The sequence below is a fragment of the Balaenoptera borealis genome (genome assembly GCF_965194805.1).
Source record: "Balaenoptera borealis genome assembly, chromosome: 20".
Lineage (NCBI taxonomy): Eukaryota > Metazoa > Chordata > Mammalia > Artiodactyla > Balaenopteridae > Balaenoptera > Balaenoptera borealis.
The window spans coordinates 41160140-41180834 of NC_138879.1; the positions used below are offsets into that span (position 1 = coordinate 41160140).

General features: G+C 51.7%; 1 protein-coding gene across 1 annotated transcript in view; it reads left to right on the forward strand.

Moving 5' to 3' along the window:
• Positions 1 to 20695, forward strand: part of CCT6B (chaperonin containing TCP1 subunit 6B) — a 244710-nt gene that overhangs the window by 194177 nt on the left and 29838 nt on the right. The gene's annotated exons all lie outside the window — the stretch shown is intronic.

A 20695-nucleotide genomic window follows, 5' to 3' on the forward strand; every position in this document is an offset into this window, starting at 1 on the left:
CATCAGTGTCAGGCACATCGTAGGTCACAGTATAATAGGAGGAAGATCTCAGGGTGGGCAGTGGCTGTAGGATCAGTGGTCCCTCACTCTTTCTCCTCTGAATTTCATCTTTCCTTTGGTGACTTTGACCCATCCCTGCACTGCTGGTAACGCAATGACAAATATAGGTCCTGTCACTCTCCCCTCCACCCTCCAGGCCCCAGCCACTCTGGCCATCTCACGCTTCCTTCAGAAAGCCAAGCTTCTCTCCTCTTCCAGGCCTTTTGCCTGTGCTGTGCCCTCTGCCTGGGAGTCCTTCACGCCCCCCAGATCTTCACAGGACCAACTCCTCCTTGTTCTTAGGGTCTCAGCTCCAATGCTGCCTTCTCTTAGCGCCCCTTCCTGATCATGACGCCCAAATCACTCACCCTCTCCCATCACCCCCATCACTTTATTGCCTTCATAACATGATTACTGCCATACGTCATCTTGTTTATTTATCAATACTTGTTTACCCATCTTCCCACTGTTCTATTCCCCAGCATCTAGGACGGTGCTGGGCTCTCAGTTTTAGGTGCTCAATACATAACAGTTGAAAGAAGAAGTGGATGAAGGCTGCTTTAAGGTGAGGGCAGCAGGAAGTGGGGTGGGGCAGGACAGGGTCTTCTTTTGGGGAGCTCCATTCCTTAACGGCGTCTTGGCGATTGATTGTCAAGGCTGTGCCCCTTTGGGGCGCTCAGCAAAGAAGCAAATGAGCTGGAGTGGACACAGCCCATAGGAAACGTGGTTGGGACCGGGGAGCCTCGCCCAGTCCTCCCATACCAGGGAGACCCCTGCAGAAGCTGTTCATTTTGCAGGAAGCTTCTTTTTGAGGCTTCCTTAATCCCGGCCGGCCTCCCGGGGCTCCTCCTTGGCTCCTGGGCTGAGCAGGGCCAGGCTGGGCCGGGCAGGCTGATTTCTACTTTATTATGTTATGATGACTCCCCCCTCCTCGGAATGATTAGGCCTTAATAAATAACATTTCTCTCTGATATTGTGCCATCATTAATTCTGCTTAGGTCTCCTTGGAGAAAATTTTGTGGAAACATTCTAAGTGTTGCTATTTAAAGCTAAATTAATTCGTCTGATTATTTCTGTCCAAGTAGATTTGTGCCCAGGTGGCTGGGGCCAGCACTGAGGGAAAGCTAGGTGGGTTCTTGGGCCCGTCCCCCGAGGCCTTGACCAGAGTCCCTGCTGGCCCCTTGCTCTGCAGAGCTCAAGCTTAAGTCCTCCCTGGCAGGGGTGGAAGGAGCAAAGGGGGCCTGGACCCTGAATTGGGGGAGGGGGTGCGAGTCTTCCCAGCCTCCCCTAAAGCAAGGGTGATACTGGGAGGACCCTTCAGCTGTTCTTCCCCTCACTCCCCTCACAAAGGCAGGTACAGTGCAGCATCCTTAGGGAAGCCACAGGGGTGATGCTGGGCTTCGTGGGGGAACCTGTACCAGGCCGGGGTCCTACGAAACAGATGAATTCAGTGTAACCCACTAGGTTTCTATGTACCAATTCTGGGATATATTTTAAAAATCAGGATTCTGAACCTCCCGGGAGGGCTTTGTGCAGCCAAGGTGGGTTCTATGGCACAATGAGGTTGGCAAACAGGGGTCAGGCCGACAGCAGGGTCCTGAGCCCCAGAGCAGGTGTCTGAGTCAACTATGCTGGTGTAACGATGCTGAGTTCTCTCTAATGGGGCAGGGCTGTGCAGAGCACAGCAGGTTTCTCTATAACAAAGCAGGATTCTGTGAATTCACATTTCTGCAAAATCGCTAAGGGTGCAGCACAACCAAGAATGGTTCTGAAGAAAAAGGTAGGATTCTGTGTAGCCGGGTGAGTTTCTGTATAACCAACCACGGTGATTTAGAATAAAGGTGGTCCCTGTATATCAATATTGAAATCTGTTTTTTTTTTAAAACATCTTTATTGGAGTATAATTGCTTTACAATGGTGTGTTAGTTTCTGCTTTATAACAAATTGAATCAGCTATATATATACATATATCCCCTTATCTCCTCCCTCTTGCGTCTCCCTCCCACCCTCCCTATCCCACCCCTCTAGGTGGTCACAAAGCACTGAGCTGATCTCCCTGTGCTATGTGACTGCTTCCCACTAGCTATCTATTTTACATTTGGTAGTATATATAAGTCCATGCCACTCTCTCACTTCGTCCCAGCTTACCCTTTCCCCTCCCTGTGTCCTCAAGTCCATTCTCAATGTCTACGTCTTTATTCCTGTCCTACCCTTAAGTTCTTCATAACCAATTTTTTTTTTTAGATTCCATATATATGTGTTAGCATACGGTATTTGTTTTTCTCTTTCTGACTTACTTCACTCTGTATGACACACTGGTCCATCCACCTCACTACAAATAACTCAATTTCGTTCCTTTTTATGGCTGAGTAATATTCCATTGTATATATGTGCCACATCTTCTTTATCCATTCATCTGTCGATGGACACTTAGGTTGCTTCCATGTCCTGGCTATTGTAAATAGTGCTGCAATGAACATTGTGGTACATGACTCTTTTTGAATTATGGTTTTCTCAGGGTATATGCCCAGTAGTGGGATTGCTGGGTTGTATGGTAGTTCTATTTTTAGTTTTTTAAAAAGCTGAGAGCCGAGTTCTGTGAAGCTGTGTGGAGTTCTGTAGCATCAAGTGGAATTCTGTGTGTGAGGGCAGGCGTCTGGGTCCACGAAGAGGTCTCTGTGGCAAGTGCGCGGTTATGTGTTTGGGGGTCAGAAAGCAGATTTCCATTTGGCAAAGAGGGGCTCTGTGTAAAGGCTGAATAGGGTTCCTCTAACAGATCGCAATCCTAAATGACAAAGCAGCCCTTCCTGTGATCTCTGTGCAGCAGGCGGGGTCCTGGGTGACAGAGTAAGGCAAGGCATGCCTTGGGTGACCCAGCCCAGGTCACATGCCTGCAGCCTAGCTGCAAGGAAGACTGGCAATGTGATTATTTGACATTTTTAGTGCCCAGGGTGGGAAGCTGCTCTTGTCAGAAAAGTAGGGGACTCCTCAAACATAGGAAGGGGTTTCTAATGTTGGACAGCCAAAAGGAATGACATATTTCCATTGCTCCTGCCTTCAATCACACCAAAGTCTCCCTAACCACAGGGCCTTTGCTTATGCTGTATTTTCTACCCCATTCCCCACCTACCATTGACCGGTAAGACCTCCACAGAGTCCAGTTCTCCACTTAAACACCATCACCTCCTGGAGGTTTGCCCTGCCCCTCCTCACACAACCTCTCTATAGGCTCAGACAGCACCTGACTCTTCCTTCTTTGTACTTATCACATTGTGTTTGAGTGTTTGTCCATCTCCTCTCCAAAGGTTTTGGTCACCCCTGTGCCTAGACCTGGGCTTCAGCTCCTTAGAGAGATGGCCCCTAAGTCTCCACCTCCAGCCCCCAAAACTCCCCTCCATCCTGGAGGTCGTGCACACCCCTCAACTCCATGGGTCCCAGACTGGGCTCATCACCTCCCTTCCCCTCCCAGGTGGCCTCATCTCCCCATCACGCCCTGTAACCAGCTCTGTCATCATTCTTCTCATCTTGCAAACAAGACATCTTGGAGTCATCACACACTTCTCCATCTTCATCACCCTCCTCACTAACGCAGTCTCTTCATCCTTAATGTCCCATTGGTCCATTCTTACCTCCACCCTCAGGTTTTACTGGAGCAGCTTGCATGGGCACATCACTTTACTGTATGCAAAAACCTTTCTCCTCGTGTTTTTTTCACTCCTCACAATCAAGCTGCAGTGGTAGCTGTGGAGACTCAGGAAAAATAGTCTTATTTCAACTGAGATACATCTTCAGTTGCTGTACCACAAGCCTAAGACAACAGTGGCTTGAACAAGATCAAATTTTCTTTTCTTTCTTTCTTTCTTTCTTTCTTTCTTTCTTTCTTTCTTTCTTTCTTTCTTTCTTTCTTTCTTTCTTTCTCTCTCTCTCTCTCTCTCTTTCTTTCTTTCTTTCTTCCTTTCTCTCTCTCTCTCCCTCCCTCCCTCTCTCTCTCTCTCTCTCTCCCTCCCTCCCCCCCCCCCTCTCCCTCCCTCCCTCTCCCCCCCCCCTTTCCTTTCTCATGTTTATAGGCTGGTCTCTTGGTGTTGGGGATCCCTTCTATCTGACCCCTTCCTTTCTCATGTTTATAGGCTGGTCTCTTGGTGTTGGGGATCCCTTCTATCTGACCCCTTCCTTTCTCATGTTTATAGGCTGGTCTCTTGGTGTTGGCGATCCCTTCTATCTGACTCCTTCCTTCCTCAGGGTGCTGCCCTACTTGACATGGGCAAGATGACTTACCAGCATGTCCACTGGGTCTGCCTTCCAGCCAGTTAGAAGGGAGGGGGGGAACTAGAGGCCCCCAGCCACCTTTCCCAAGAGCACAGCCCGAGGTGCACAAGCCCCTTCTCACAAGCAGCGTGGATTGAGCTGCAAGGCGGGGCTGGGAAATGTAGTTGATCCTGGAGGGCTGTGTGCCCAGCTAAAACCTGGAGCGCCATCCATCACTCAGGGAAGAGGGAGAGACGACCAGCCATCTCCACTGCACAGATTTAAGGGACTAAAATAACAGACACTAAAACCAGGCATTTATTGAGCCCCTAGCAGGCACGCGCTCTCATTTGCACCTCGCGGCAACACTGCCGGCAGCTGCGATCATCTCCTCTTCACTGAGGAGGAAACTGGGGTGAGGAGGGGTCATTGAATGACTCGCTCAAGATCGCAAAGCTTAAAAGTGACAAGATGGCGTCCACAGTGATGGCCCCTGAGGTCAGAGCCCAGGACTTTCCCATCACATCCCACGGAAGGGATATTCCAAGAAAGGAAGGGCATTGTCAGTTTTCCTCATGGCTTTATTCCCCGCACTTATAACAGTAGGGGGCGAATTACTAGTATTTCTGGAATGAGTCAATTTCTGTTATTTTCTTTCTGTTGGCACCTCAACCCAAGAGGAGGGACTTCCATTTTTTCTTGCCCTGGGGGAATGTGCTGGTGGGGTCTCCATTTCTTTACTTATTCCCTCCCATTGGGGCTACCCACCACTGCAACTTTGCTTTCCTTGCTCTCTGTGTGTGTGTGTGTGTGTGTGTGTGTGTGTGTGCACGCGTGCGTGCGTGTGTGTGTGTGTGTGTGTGGTGGCATTGCACAGTGAGTCTGATTTTCAAGAGCGAGAATTCGGCCAAAAAGAATTCTTGCTGTGTGGTTTCCTGGTCCTCAAACCGTATCTGCGTCTCACTCTTCATGACACACAGCTTGGGAGTTAGAGGCTGAGTAATCGGAGGGAGGCTGTGCCTCTTGAACCAGTTTCTTCCTGGATATAACATTAATAGCTAACATTCATCAATCCCTTACTGTGTACTGGCTCTGTTCTAGATGCTTTAAATATACCACATTTATTTCTCACCCAGTCCTTTGATTCGGGCACCTTTATTAGTTCTATTTTGCAGACAAGGAAACTGAGGCACAGAGAGGTTAAATAACTTGCCAAAGATCACACAGCAAGTGGTGGAGCTGGGATAAATGCCAAGCACACACCAGTGACTGCAACATTATAACTGTGTACAGTTGACAAGTTCTGGTTGTAGCTATGATGTATTTTGATTTGCAATGAAACCCATTTTCCAGATAAGAAGACTGAGGCTCAGACAAGCAGGTATGCACCCCAGTGGCCCAGCTTGCGCCCGAGCCTCTCCAGGGCTCCATGTGGTCTATAGTTGGCTGAGGGTTTCAGGAGAATCTATCCCTGAGGTCCTTCAGCTCAGAAGGCAGGTCTCACTTCCTTCTAGGGGAGCATCCCTGCTTTCCTCGGGAATCCACGCCCCTGGCGGGCCTCCTTCCCTTCCCATTGTTGCAGCTGTGCATGGTGGGGGGGCATGATGGTGGATGGTGGGTGCTGAGTGGGGGAAGAAGGCTGTTTATTTACAATGTGACAATTTTGATGTATTTGCCAGTGGGAAAAACACCCCAGCACCACACAATTAAATTAAAAGCCCAGCGCTTGTGGGCGAAGCTCTTCTACAGCTGACTTAGAACCAAATGGATCGAAGAAAAACAATATAATTTGCAGAGGCTCCAGTTCCTCAGCCAGGCAAGTCCCCCCGCAGCTCTTAGATGCTGCTCTGGTGGGGTTGGGGGATTTGCAGCTCACCCAGGTGAGCACCCTGGCTAGGACACTGCTTAGGTGGGTGGTGGGGTTCCTGGGGGAAGCTCTGTGTGTACTGGCTTTCAAGGTGTGATGGGCCTCCCTGGGGCATCGTGGAACAGAAGGCGTCTGTGTTCTTGGTGAACTGCTCCATCTCCTCCCTGCTGCCAGGAGGGTGGCTGTTATTGTGAACTTCTCCTGCCTTCCTCCTCTCTTTAGCCAGTTACTCATCAGGTCCTGTGGGGTTTGGTTCTAGCATCTCTGTGCCTCTCCAGTCCCTACCCTACCCTCTCCCCTCTGCTCATTGGGACATTCATCCTGTATCTCATCTGAAACATGGCAACAGCCTCCTACCTGGCCTCCCTGCCTCCAATTTTGCCCAGTTAGACCTACTCCACACTCAGCTTTTATTCTCCTCCCTGTACTGATCCCAAATTACTTGGTGTGTCATTCAAAACCTTTGTATTCATCAGGCTTCTGCTGTGATGATGCTGTATAATGAACAGCCCCCCAGACTTCAATGGCTTGCAAACACAAGCACTTATTTTTCTCACTCCTGAGTCTTCAGGTCGGCTAGGGCAGCTCTGTTTCAAGCTGCAGGCTGGGTTCAGGAATGTGACACATGGCTCTTGTTCTGGGACCAGCAGCTACCCAAAGCATGCTCTTCCCATGCCAGATGGCACAAGCACAAGGCGCCAAGCTGACCCACATAAGCGAGATTAAAGTCTCTGCTCACGGCAAGTCCACTAACACTTCATTGGCCAAAGCAAGTCGCGTGGCCAAGCCCAATGGGGCAGAGAAATATACTCCACTTCCTCTAATAGGAGAGGGCAAGCTCCATGGCCAAAGGAACAGATATGTGATTCTATTACAAGGAGGAACTGAAGAACTGGGAATAATAATGCAGTTTGCCACAGTCCTTTACAACTGTCGTTCATGAAGGTATAGTCAGTCCCTGGACTAGTAAGTATCCTCAGCCTCACCTGAACCCCACCCCAGACCTACTGAAGCAGAAACTCTGGGGGTGATGCAGGCTCTAGTTTGAGAGCCACAGGTGTACAACTAGGCCGCCCCTTTCTTTATCCCTGAGTGCCACAAGCTACGTCCCTTCCTGGAGCCTTTATCTTCTCTCCCTGCTGGAATGCTTCTCTCTCCTTCCTCCCTCACTTGGCAACTTCCTGTTTATTTTTCAAGGCTTGAGCCACACGTCCCCTCCTCCCGGAAGCCTCTCCACCCCACCCCGACCCTAGGCAGAATTAATCACTCCCTCCTCTGCATTTCCTCAGGATTCATACAGGCACACTCAATATGCAGGCACCAGATTGTGTGACAACTCTGTGTTTGGGACAGGGGATCCCCCAGGGGCAGGACCGTGTCTTATTGGCTGTTTCCTCCCCAGCACATTGCACGTGCTTGGCACGTGTTAAGCACTCGATAATGTTCACTGCTTTTGTTGCTGACTTTCAGGGACTGTTGCCAGGCTGAGGGGACACTACTATTTCTGCCTTAGGAGTCCAGGCTTTCCAGAATGTTTGCTGGGGAATGTGGATGGAGGGGTAATGGGTCAGAGTGGGCAGGGCAGCCCAGGCTGGGCCCTGCTCAGGCTCTAAGTGTGAGTAGGGGAGAGGTCCTGGATCCCAGGGTTGGGCAGGAAGCAGATGAGGAGAGCATCTGGTGCCCAGACACCCAGCAGCTGTCTGTGCTTATGGCAAAGCTGGTAAAGGCTCATCCAGGGAATTTTCAGGGCTAGGGAATCTCTGGTTGTTTGATTGTTTATTAGATATTGGAAAAGCTGACCGACCATCAGACGGGGATCTTGGGCAGAGCTGTCCCCTCCATCAGTGTAGGAGCACGTCTGAGGTAGGGCTATGTCTCCTCTAGCAGGCTGGGGCTCCTGGGAAGCATGAGTTGTCTCTTGTCTCTGCCCCATCAGACTAGGGGAACCCTGCTTCTCCAGTTGGGCCATGTCTTTCCCATCAAACTGAAGGCTCTGGTGCAAGGACTGGGTCGGTCTTTCCTACCAGACTTGGGCATCCCTGGGATGGGGTAGGGGTTGTGTCATTTTCAATCCTTAGATAGATGTCCCTTTGCTCCGATGAAAGAGGCAAAGCATCCTCAATTCACTTTCTATAGCTGAGAGCCTTATAAGGATCCCTCTGCCTTCAACCCCGACATGTCTCCAGAGGAGCTTTCTCCTCCCTTCCCGAAACACCCTGAGAATGAGCAGTCAACCCAACGAAGAAGAGATTTCAGTAGTTGTGTGGAGGGGGAGTTGGGGGATTGGGGGCCAGGGAGGAGGGCAGATGCGGTAGGCCAAGAAGAGCCCTCGACTCTCTAATCTTTCCCTTCTGGGCTGACAGGTACATTTCAAGGGAAATTGAATCTGCACATTTCAGCTGCATTTGCAGTTAACACATCTGGTTGGCCGTGGGCAGGAGGCTTTTGATGTTTGCATCTTGGTGTCCAAACCTTTTTAAGCCTCTTTTCTTTGAAGCCAGGGAGACTTGTGTTTCTGCCAAGGAGTAAACAGACTTGCGTACCCTCTGGTGCCTCAGTCTTTGGAGACCTGGCTCCTAAGGGCCCTGTGGGCTGGGGACCCCACTTTTTCATTCAGGACTTACTATGTGAAAACTTCTGGAAAACTGTCTTCGATAGAAGGGGATGGGGAGAAACCTGGTAGATTTCAGAATGGGACTCACCAGGCTCATTCTTCTAAGAAGCCAGGCAAGGGGGGTTGCCTCCTGCCAAGGCTTCTGGAGTGGCTTTTGCTTCCCCAGGATTTCATCAGCCTCCCTATCTCCCCACCTACCTCTAAAAGTCACCCTTTAAAGTGGTGGGATTGTTCGCAATATAGGCAATTGATGATTTCTCAATCTCATGGGAAGTATGAATAAGGCACCTTTAGAAGCTTGGCTGTTTTCATTGATCTGAAATAATCTACAGAGTAATAGCAGGCTCACTGTGCAAAGGCAGCCCATGTTGAGGAGTTTTGGAAGCTCCTTTGGAAGAGATTTGTGCCCTGGAGCCCTCCGTATAGAAAATTTGCAAGAGACACAGGAAAACACCTTGACTCCTTCTTTCCAGGCCCGCTGCCTCTGCTGCCAGCCCCCAATCTCACCCCATCCCTTTCTCTACTCCTCTTGAACCTCTGGAGGGAGATGTCCCACTTTTGGCCCTGACCTGCGGGGAGGTGGGCTGGTGGGAGGTGGGCATTAGCTGCTGTCATTGCTCTGATTGGAACACTGGTGTCTTGATGGGAGGGGGAGGTGCAGACCTCTTGCCCTGCTTACCGGCCTGGCCTATGGACACTGAGATTCAGGGGGGCTCCTCTGAGGGCTGGATGGCTTTCAGAGCTTCAGTGGGGTCTGGGGCATCTCTCTGCACTGCTCCCCTGATCAGACATCTCCATGACCGGTGGGGATACAGCTCTAAGAGGCTCCAACCCAGCTTGGTGCTTCGGGGTCTGGGGGAGGTGGAGTCAGAGCCTAGTGAAAGGGGTCCTGAGGGATCTGAGGATGGAGGGAAGCAGCATTTCTATGGAAACAGGACCCTTGTGTGTGGTGGGAGACCCACTGTGGGCCTGGAGGAGGCCCCATTCCGATAGGGAAGGCACAGCTCTTTATGGGGGAGGAGGGGGCATCCTCGACTACACCACAGTGTCATAAACAGGAACAGCTGGACCTTGGCCCCGAGGGCTGTGGAGTAGAAATTGTTCCCCCTCTTCAGTGTCTTATGGTGACTGAAATGGGTAGGGCAAGCAGATGAAGGGGCTACGTGGCTCTTCTGGGGCCTGAGCAACAGATGAGGATGACCTGCAGGATGTCTCGGGTTTGAACCATAAGCTGGCAGAGCTTCAAGAGTCTCCAGTCAAGGGTGGGGGGAGGGGTAAGTTGGGAGATTGGGATTGACATATACGCACTACTACATATAAAATAGATAATTAATAAGGACCTACTGTATAGCACCGGGAACTCTACTCAATACTCTGTAATGGCCTATATGGGAAAAGAATCTAAAAAAGAGTGGATAGACGTATATGTATAACTGATTCACTCTACTGTACACCTGAAACTAACACAACATTGTAAATCAACTATACGCCAATAAAAACTAAAAAAAAAGAGTCCCCAGTCAAGCACCTTTGACGCAGGGGTGGACATCCAGCATGTTAGTGGCAGATTCAGGACTGGAACCTGGGTTCCTTTTAGGCTAGTGTCTTAGCCCTTCCCATCACAGGTTGAACTTGAGAAAAAACTCCCTGCCTCTGACAGTTGACAGAAATGCAGAGGAATCTCAGAGTTGGCTGAGAGAGAGCTCTCTGGTAGCTCACCCACCAAGGGCAGCCTGAGAGTTCCAGCTGTACATCAGGGAGGCCGAGGCCGGATCTCCAGCTGCATGTTCCCAGTGGGTCTCAGCAGAGGTTTCCTGTGACTTGGAAGGGCGGCCCATGGACAGCAGGCCTCAGTCAAGAGCCGAGGTCGCCGTAGGAGGGGGCACCTGGCACCAGCCCCCTGCTTAAGAATAGACATAGAGTCATTATCCAGCAAATAATCATCATCATCCTGGAAGACGCGCGGTTCCCCTCCGGTGCCTTCAATCACCACCCCTGAATGGGAAACTTGAAGCAGGCATCAAACCCACGCAGATGGGAGCTGACAGCGCGTCTCCCAGCCTGCTCCCGCTGCCGCTCCCAGCGCAGCCTGTTTCCAGGTGCTTGGAGGCACCTGGTTTGGTGAAGGGGCTGTGCTTCATCCTTACCAACTCTGACCTAGACGGGGGAGGAGGAGGGAGCTCCAAGAGATGGGGGGGTGTTGGGGTCACCGACATGGGAACCTCAGATCCTGGCCGAGCCACTCACTGGCCGTGTGACCTGGGCCTCGGGGCCCTCATTGCGAACATGACAGTGATGCTGTCATTTAACAGAGGGTTGCGTGAGACGGCGTGTGGAAGGCCTGGCACACGCTAAGCTCTTTATCACGATGATGAACCTACTATGTCCCTGGGGCTCCATCCTCTCCATCTGCTGTGTCATCTCACCCCCACCCAAACCATAAGAAATAATTATCCAGTGGACCAAGGCGACGTTAATCCAGTCATTCCTGCCTCCCCAGCACCCACCAGTTGGTACTGGCTCAGGGTCCAGGCTTCTCAAATGGCCCCCGAGCCTGTGGGAGGAGGAGCTCCCACAAGGGGAGGGTGGCAGGGGGTGAGTGCCTTTGTCTCAGCACCCCACGGACTGGTGGGCTTGGCTATGTCCCTGCACTTCTCTGCACCACAGCTTCTCCACCTGCCAAATGCAGGGAGGGTTGGCGGAGAGGGTCCCTAATGGTCATCCAAATGTAGACCTTGTGGGCTCTTTGAGCCTTTCCTGGGGATCTCTGAGGTGACAGAGCAGAGGAACCCTTGACCCCCAAGGGTCAGGAAGGAGGGATTCAGGAAGTGGTAGGGGTTGACTGCTGCTGGTGGCCACCTCTATGGGTTTAATCTGCTGGGTAGTTGCCAGGAGGCCATGTCCCCCTCCCCATCGGACATGGTCCATGTGGCAGCTGGCACACCCAACAAGGGACATTTAGCCCAAGGTTTCCACTCAGGCAGTGTAATGCCGCAGAAAAAATACAGGTCTGGGGCCAGAGAGATCTGGGTTCAAATCCTGATTCTGCTACTTCCAAGCTGTGTAGCTTTGGCTAAGTCCCTTCTCCTCTCTGGGGCTCAATTTGCAGTCTGTACGGTGGAGACAAAAGTGCCTTCCTCGCAGGGCTATTTGAGGATTAAATGCAGCCCGGGGTGTGAAGGGATACCCCCCTCGCCCCCGACAAGGGTTTGGCACTGTTTGCTTCTCAATAGGGGTTAATTCCCTGCCCTCTCCCTGGCCGGTCTCACTGAGGGCCCACACCCAGATCTCAGGGTGGCAGGGGTGTGAGGTGGCTGCTTGGGACTCACGGTGCACATGCTCCCAGGCCCCGTGCCTTCCCGCCCTGCCTCTCCAGTGCGGTGCTCCAGCCACCAGTACACGCCGCAGTCACAGTGCCCTTTCGAAGCAAGCCCCAAAGGTCAGATTTGGTGAGAAAAGTCATTTTGGGAAATTTCCATTTCCTGGTAAACATTTATTCAGGAACACTGAACCGAGGCATTGACAGGGAGCCGGGTTCCAGGAACCAGGCTGAGGTGGAAGCTGGCTCTGTAGATGCTGAACTGCGCGAGGATGTGGATTCCAGACCCAGGGGCTGCTCCGGGAGGTCTGCCTGCCAGAGCTGGGTGTCCTCTCCGCACCCCACAGCTCCTCCACTCTGCGGGTAACAGGTGAGGAGGAGCAAACCCAGGCTTCAGAGCCAGGCTGCCCCGGTGTGAATCCCAGCTCTGCCCCTCACGAGCTGTGTGGCCTTAGGAGATGAAGTTAACCTCTCTGAACCTCAGAGTCCTGAGCTGCAAGGGGGGGACAGCCGTAGCTCTCTGAGCATATTGAAGTGTTGCTAACATGAGGCAAGATATGTGAATTCTCCTAGCAGAGAGCCTGATTCACAGTGAGTGCTTAATAAATACTTGCTTCTTTCTTCTATTGTGACACATATTTATTGAACTTCAATTAAAGGTAATTTATTGTGTTTGATACTGAGGACTCGACAAAGAATAAGATCCAGTTCCTCCTCTTCAGGACCTCACAGTCTAGTGCGAGGGGCCTCTCCTCCCTCCCCTTCCTCCTTCCTTCCTCCCTCCCTTCTTGCTTCATTAATTCACTTCCAGTGGGGCTGGGGAAGACCTGTGGAAACTCAGGAGGGCTCAAGTTAAAAGAGGCTGCTGCTTAAAAGAGGATGTTCCCGGGTCCAGGCTTTATAAGCTGGTGGTCCCTGTGTCCCTAATCCCCTGTCCTTGTCTTCTCTTAATTTCTCAGTTGAGTGATGTCTCTTTCTAGGGCTGTGTTCCAAACCCCTTCTGTTTTGAGCCCCGCTGGAAATGGGTGAAATCCTGGGCTTATGAGGAACCTGAAACGGCTGAACCTCGCTCCTCGCACTGAGTTTCATCCCCTTCTCTTCTGCCGTTCGGAAAGCTCACTTTATTTCCTCAACCGAGCAGAGCTCAAGGTCAGGTTAAAAGAAAGAAGGTTTTACAAAAGAGCAGGAGCAGGTCAGGCTGTTCAGGCAGCCTCTGAGTCAGGCTGGAGCTGAGATTCCACGCTGGCAGCGGTGGCAGGCACTGCCCGTCTGGTCCTTTGGAAAGCTGGGGGAGGGGCTTGGCAGAAAAAATGACCCAGCGCCTCTCGCAGGCTTGAGCAAGTCAGTCCTCACTGGCCTTCTGTTTCCTCACCTGTAAAACTCAGGGGAGAATGTACTGGGCTCCCACCGGCTGAAACCTTTGCCACCCCCATTTCCTGTTCACAGCAGCTCCAGCTCCGCCAAGGAGCTCAGGGTCCTTCTGGCTCCCAAGAAAGGAGCTGGGGAAACTGGGGTGACTCCCTCATAGAGGGGTTGTGGGGCGTCCAAGAACCAGAGAGCAGGGTCTCCAAGGCTCCTGCACATCTGAGCTCTGACCCCAAATCCAAGGTGTGACTATGCCGCCGAGTGCCTGGATTCTCTTGGAACAGAAAGACGAGACGGCATATGTGACCTGAGCCCTGTCCACCGTGCTGGCATTCTCTCGGGAGGCACAGCACTTGTTCTGGTGACACTGTGCTTGCTCGGACTGTCTGGGAGGTCCCCTTTGGGCAAGGCCATTAGAGCTACCAGGAGACCTAGGAGGAGCTGACAGAGTGCTCCAGGCACTAAGACTCGGCCAGTTCTTCAGATCGCGCCCTGCATCCCCTTGGGATGAGGCTGCAGAGAGGAGCCAGTGGGGCTATGAGCCCCACATGGTGCCGTGGGAAGAGGGCAGGAGGACTTCCCGCCCCTCCCACTCTTTCCATGGCTTCTGCCCTGATCCGGTGACCCTCCTGATACCCCCCTTACCTCTACCCGCTCCATCTCTAGGTGTCCTTCTGTCCTCCCCTGCTAGAGACTCTCCAGGGCTCTTCCCCATCCTCAGGGTGACATCCAAACTCTCACTTGGTATTCAAGGCCATTTACCACCTGCCCCGTGCCCACTTTTCCAGGCTTGGGCTCTCTACTCCCCCTTTCCCAGTTCCCACTCCAACTGCACCACCCTCCTTGCCATTCTGCAAGCACAACTTGCTGTTTCCTGCTTACCTCTGTGCCTTCGCATATGCTGTTCCCTGCCTGGAATGCCTTTCTCTCCCTGGCCAGTGTCTTAATCAAACTTGAGCTCAGGTGTTACTGCCTCAGGACAAGCTTCCCCCGAGTCTGCTCTTGCTTCCATCCAGCACAGGTCACAGAGTCACATCGTCTCTCTATGGGTTTCCACAGCCCCCTAGTCTGTGAGGTCCACAAAGAAGAATTATTATTTTTATTAAATCTTGTATCCCCAGGGCCAAGAACAAAGCTTGGCAGAGTGTGTGTCAACAAATAATTGTTGAGGGTCAATTGAGGGTGCAGGCTGTCTGGAATCTACCAGGATGAGGAGGAATTAATAATTAGCATGCTTATTGAGTGTTTACTATGTGCCAGGCACTTTAATAACAAGAGCTGATGTGTATTGTGTTTATGCTCTGTAAGCAGACTTATATTTATTCCTCACAAGAACCAGGAGAGGCAGGTACTTCTATTATCCCTCTTTTACACAGATGAGGAAACTGAGGCACAGGGAGATGCCAACATTTGTGACAGAGCTTATTAACCAGCTGAGGTTGTCTGCTCCAGAGCCCAAGCTCTTAACCTGGCTCTGGGCTACGCTTCTCCAGACAGAGCAGTGACTGCAAGACCCAAAGTGGTCCTGACGACCCTCTGCTGTTGTCTCTTTACATAGTGGGCGAGGAGATGCTTTCTGGGCTTCCCCACTCCCGCTGGAGGGCCATCTCTCTTGCCTGGCTTCTCCTCTCTTCACTTCCCCCTCAGAAAGAGGGGAAGGGGCTGTTTCTGATCGGACCCTGCCCATCCTCAGCACTGTTTCCAGGCAGCCTGTTTCCTGGGCAGTGCCCCCTGGTGCAGTTGTGTTGCCATGGTGACTGCAGTGGGTACAGGTGCATCTTCAAAATGGTGAAGGAAACAGCTCCAGTTCCTAACTGGCTTTCAGTCCCCCTCCAAGAGAGACCCAAGGGTGTGCAGACAGGTCCTCTGACATGCAACGCTCACTAGGCACGTCTCCGGGGAGGACAGGGTTAGGCTTCTGGTGGGGGCGGGGCTGGGGGCCAGAGACAGAAGAAGGGTAGGAGGGAGGGAACAGGGCCCAGAGTCCGGTTCACTTGAGAGCAAAGCATTCCCCTTGAAATTTCTGGCTTCAGAATCCATGGCACCGGAGCATCAACATCTAACCTCTGGCTGCATCTTCCTAGAGCAAAGAGGAGATGGGGATTTTGTATTCTTCAGGGGAGGATGTATTCTGCATCTTTTCTTTTCCTTTTTAACTTGAAAAATATATTAAAAATACCTACTGCAAGGTAAAAATTACCTCTGTCCCACTACATAAAATTGCACAAAAATAAAATTGCTGCCCCCAACATTGTCTTATCACTCAGAGGTTTCACAAGCTATGAACCATTTGTGAAATCTACTTACTGATTTTTCTGTGCGTATACAGATATATCTCTATATATTCATTCATATCACAATATACTGTATTAAATTGGAATCATACTCTACAAATTGGTTTACATCTTGCTTTTTTAACTTCAGGATATACGCTGGAGATTTTCCATACTGGCAAATATTGATCTATCTTATATTGCTGAGAAGGATTAAGAGCAGAAGAGGAGGAGGCCTGAAGTGGGGCAATCCTGAGAGGCTCCCTAGAGGAGGGGGCGACTCACTGACTTACCTGAGAGGAGCAGGGAGGTGGTTACAAACAAGGCAGGAAAACAGCATTTGTTATAACTACGAGGTGCCAGGTATGTTACTCCCATCACCTCATTTACTTCTCACACCATCCACAAAAGACATCTGATCCCTCCCACGTTTACAGATGCAGAAGTGAGGCCCAAGCTCCCAATGCCAGGATGTGGAGAGAAACTGTGACTTGATCCCAGGCTGGTATCTGCCAAGCCTGTTGGGTTTCCTCCACCTCACGGTAGGCAAGCTGTCCAGCCCCTGGCATGCAGGACCTGGGAGACCCCCCCCCACCCTTTCTCCAGCCCCTCTGTCCTCTCCACGGCAGTCAGAGCCAGGTGGAGCTCTGCCCTCCACAGAGCACTTTGGAATTCATAAAAATGGTAATTTATTGAACAAGCCTTTGGAGAAGGGAAGTAATGAAAACCGCAATATAAATTACAAGGCCATGGGTGTTATATGGGGCTGGAGCTAATGCTGTTAGTCCCCAGAAGGGTACAGGGAGCCTCCCCCGACTCCACCCTCCTTGGCTGAGTGTCTGCTCCTGGGAGCCTCAAGGAGTGAGTGGTCTGTGCTTCCACAAGACAGACAGACGTTTGCCTGGGTTTAGCTGGGGGAGCCCTGGGAGGGTGAATGCCCTCCCTAAGCCTCAGTTTGCTCATCACTGCAGTGGAGAGAATGGTAACATCTGCCATACCTCATGGTGCTCAGTCAATAGACAAGGGCTACGTGTGTTGGGCTGTGCATCTATTAGGGTTATTACCATGACCGTATTTCCTCAATTGAAAGACTCACCGTTATCTTTCCAACATTTTAGTTTTGCCATCAGGAGGCATTCTACACATAATGTAATGTAATATAAGGTATTATAATGTAGGTCTCCTTCTGCCCCTGAAAAGCTGTTAACTTGACTTTAACTTAAAGTCAATGGCATCTTAGAATTGAAGAAACATTACCTTATTATTGCTGTGATTTATTGTCATTAGTAGTTTGAAGACCTGTATGCCACTACCTATCCCTCACCTTAAAAAGTAAAAGAACTCCTGGAAGAGGGAGGAGAAGGAGGCTGTGGGGACTCATGCTGTGTGACCCTGAATGTGTGGCTTATTATCTAGAGTGGCCAACAGTCTGTTTTTTTCCCCAAAACCGAGGATGTGGGACCTTCAATGCTGAAGTGGGGAAAGTCCCGGCAAACCCCGGGGTGGTTGGTCACCCTGCTGTCGTCTCTGAGCCCTGACCTGTTTGCTCCATCCACAGGGGATAATAGCCACAAGGAAGGTGTGATGATTTGTCAAAGTCAAGCAGCTTCCTTGCCATCCAGGGGGTTTCCTTCTCCTCTCCAGGAGGCAGAAAGGGCACATCTCAAGTTGCAGATGGAAGAAACGAGGCCCAGAGAGGGCAGAGAACTTCCACACAGCACATGCATGCCAGGCCCAGAAGGAAGGGGTGTGGAGTCATCAGCTACCCCTTTCTTGGGGAAGGCCCTGCCCTGACTTTCCACATTTGGTTACTCCATGGGAAGTGGAGGTAGAGATGAGGGGTGGGTGGTGCCAGAGGAGGCCTGGGGCTGCTAACGGTCCTCCAAGTGGAAAGTGAGCTGGGACTTAGGTCCTACCTACTTTGGCCTTTTGCTGTGTGACCTTGGATCAATCACATACCCTCTCTGGGTCTCAGTCTTCACATTTGTAAAATGAAGAATTTGGGTTAATAAAGTCATTGCTAAACCTATATACAAATCTGAACTACTAAAGGTGGTTGTTAAATACAGATCCCTGGGCCCCACCCCAGCCAGGCCTAGCATCTCTGGGAGAGGGCTCAGGAATCTCTGTGTTGAACCAGCTTCCCAGAAGGGCAGGGCTTGGCTTCAGAACAACTGAGGTTTTGTCTCTTAGCTAGGTGACCTTGGGCAAGGCACTTAGCCTCTCTGAGTTTTAGTTTCCTCATCTATAAAAAATGGGGGTACTTATTCCCTGGAAGGGCCATTGAGAGGATTAAATTACATGATCAGTGCAGAAAGATTCCTATTTCCCTCTCCAATCACGCATCTCAAATGTCAGCCTGGTCCAGTCTTGGCTCACCCTGTGACCAGCGTCTCTGTCCCTAGAATCTCTAGAGAGTGAGTGACAGGGCCAGGGTGGGCAGGGGAGGGGCTTGACAGAGGATGAGGAGGAGGAGGAGAACAGGAGGGAGAGGGAAGGAGGAGGGTCCTCTAGGGACTGAAATGCATTCCTTCATTCTGGAATGTGCCTCTTAATCAACTTAATGGGCCTCTGGCTGAGCAGGGGCCATAGAGGGTAGGAGAAGATGGAAATGGCGGCTGAGGCTGCGACTGTGGCATGTGGGCAGGGGGCCAGCAGAGCGGGGCTGCTGCTGACCAAGGGGGGCCTGAGGAGGGGCCCGGGGGAAGCCTGGACACTGGACTGGTGGTCGAGAGCGTCATCATTTCCCTCCTAACCTTCTCCCCAGCCCACAGCCTGGCCCCTCTGGGATTTGGGGAGGGAGAGAATTCTTCCTGGGAATTGGGAGCACCTGACCATAGGCATCTGATTTCCAACCCCTGACCCAGCTTAGCAGCCTCTGCAATCCAGGTGCTGGGCTGGATCCAGAGAAGGTGGGGAGGCCCAGTCTAAGTGGGTCAGGGATCATGGTCACGGGGGTGGCCCTCAGTGGTGACTCTCAGACACCATCAGTCACTGGGGCTCCAGAAATCTCCTGGCAGACAGCCACATTGATCCTCAGCTTCGATTACCGGTGCCAGCATCCTGAGCAGGGAAGCCTCGCTGCCTCAGGGGCACTAAGGCCGGGGGGAAAGTGGGCTGACATGGTTCTCTCCACCTCTTCTCCTTTCTCCACCCTGGAGCTATAGCCCATGGGAAGGAATCCCAGCATAGTGAGTCTCCGGACTCCCGGTTCACCTTTCCAGCAGGGTGAATTCTTACAAGTTTCTTCATTCTGAGCCGCAGTCTTCCCATCTGTAAAGTGGGCGTCCTGATACCACCCTCCCAGCAGTGAGGGAGAAATGTGAAAAAATGGGTGAAGGGCCCAGCACAAGGCAAATGTACACCTTGGTGATATGCAATCTGCTGCCTCAGTCCCTTCTCCCAGATGGTGAGGGATTCTCAGGCCAGTCCAGGCAGAGGGTGAGGGGGCCAGGGTGGCAGGGTGGGGGCAGTGTGGGCAGGGGTGGAAGCAGGAAAACCAAACTCTTCCCAGGTGGCTGGGCAGGGTCCCAGCTCCCTGGCCTGCACAGGGATGGCCCCAAGGGCCCTTCCCATTTGTAGGAGCTGAGGAGTACAAGGGAGGTGGTAATTTGCATGTGTTTTACATGTGCTTTGCATGTGACAAGATGCATTGGAGTCTGTTCTCAGGCAGCCTTGGAGCAAGCTGGGAGCTACTCAGTCCGATCTGCTGTGTCACAGTTTGAAGGGAGCCTGGGCCAGTCCCTTTGGGGAACAAAGGCCAAAAGGGCTAGGGGATTTTCCCAAAGCCACACAGCGGATGAAGGCCTCTACTACATGATGATGATGGTGATGATGGTGATGATGGGGGTGAGGGTGATGATAAAAATAGTAACACCAATGAACACTTAGCAGTTGCCTATTCAGGGCTCAGCTCTAAGTACTTTATATACATTAACTCATTCTGTCCTCACATTAACCCTATAGGGTCGGTGTCACAGTTTTTCCTGTTTGACTCTCAAGGGCACCGAAGAACAGAGAGGTTCCGTGACTTTCCCAAGGCCACAGAGCTGCGTGTGGCAGAGCCGGGATCCAGACCTGGGCAGTGTAGTCCAGAGCGCATGCTCTTGTCCACTACATCCTGCACTGCAAGTTCACAGTGGAGCAAACTGAGGGGCACTCCTTGCCGTGGGGTCTGGGCCTGGCCCCCTACTTTCCGAGCTCCCCACCTCCAGCTCCCCCAGCACTGACCTCTGAGTGGGGGTCAGAGAGGCAGGGTCCAGAGAGGATCAAAGGTTGATTGCCTTGAGAACATTCTTTGTCTCCCAGGTGTCAAGCCCGGAACAGCCGGGAGACAATTTCTGCAGGAGTCACATTTGTTAATCTTGCGTTCGTTAATTTATTTTATTTTCCATCCTCAGAATTAGGACGAGCCTCTTGAACTCAATATGCAAATGTATGCAAAGCAAGATGAACAGGCATGTTTAAAACCCTGACACATTTTTTTCCTCCGTGCATTAGTGGAATTGCAGCTCTCCCCAGTCTGTGGGTGGAAAGGTGGCAGCGATGGCAGATGCGGTGGAGGGGGTCCTGTGTCACTTTCCAAAGCGTGTTCTTGTCCACTTGCTCCTCTGCCCCTCCCAGGGGCCCTCGGCGGTGGGTTTTTTTTTTAAATTAATTAATTAATTTATTTTTGGCTGTGTTGGGTCTTCGTTTCTGTGCGAGGGCTTTCTCTAGTTGCGGCGAGCGGGGGCCACTCTTCATCGCGATACGCAGGCCTCTCACTATTGCGGCCTCTCTTGTTGCGGAGCACAGGCTCCAGACGCGCAGGCTCAGTAGTTGTGGCTCACGGGCCCAGTTGCTCCGCGGCATGTGGGATCTTCCCAGACCAGGGCTCGAACCCGTGTCCCCTGCATTGGCAGGCAGATTCTCAACCACTGTGCCACCAGGGAAGCCCCCGGTGGGTGTTATTAACATTCCCATTTTACTTCTGA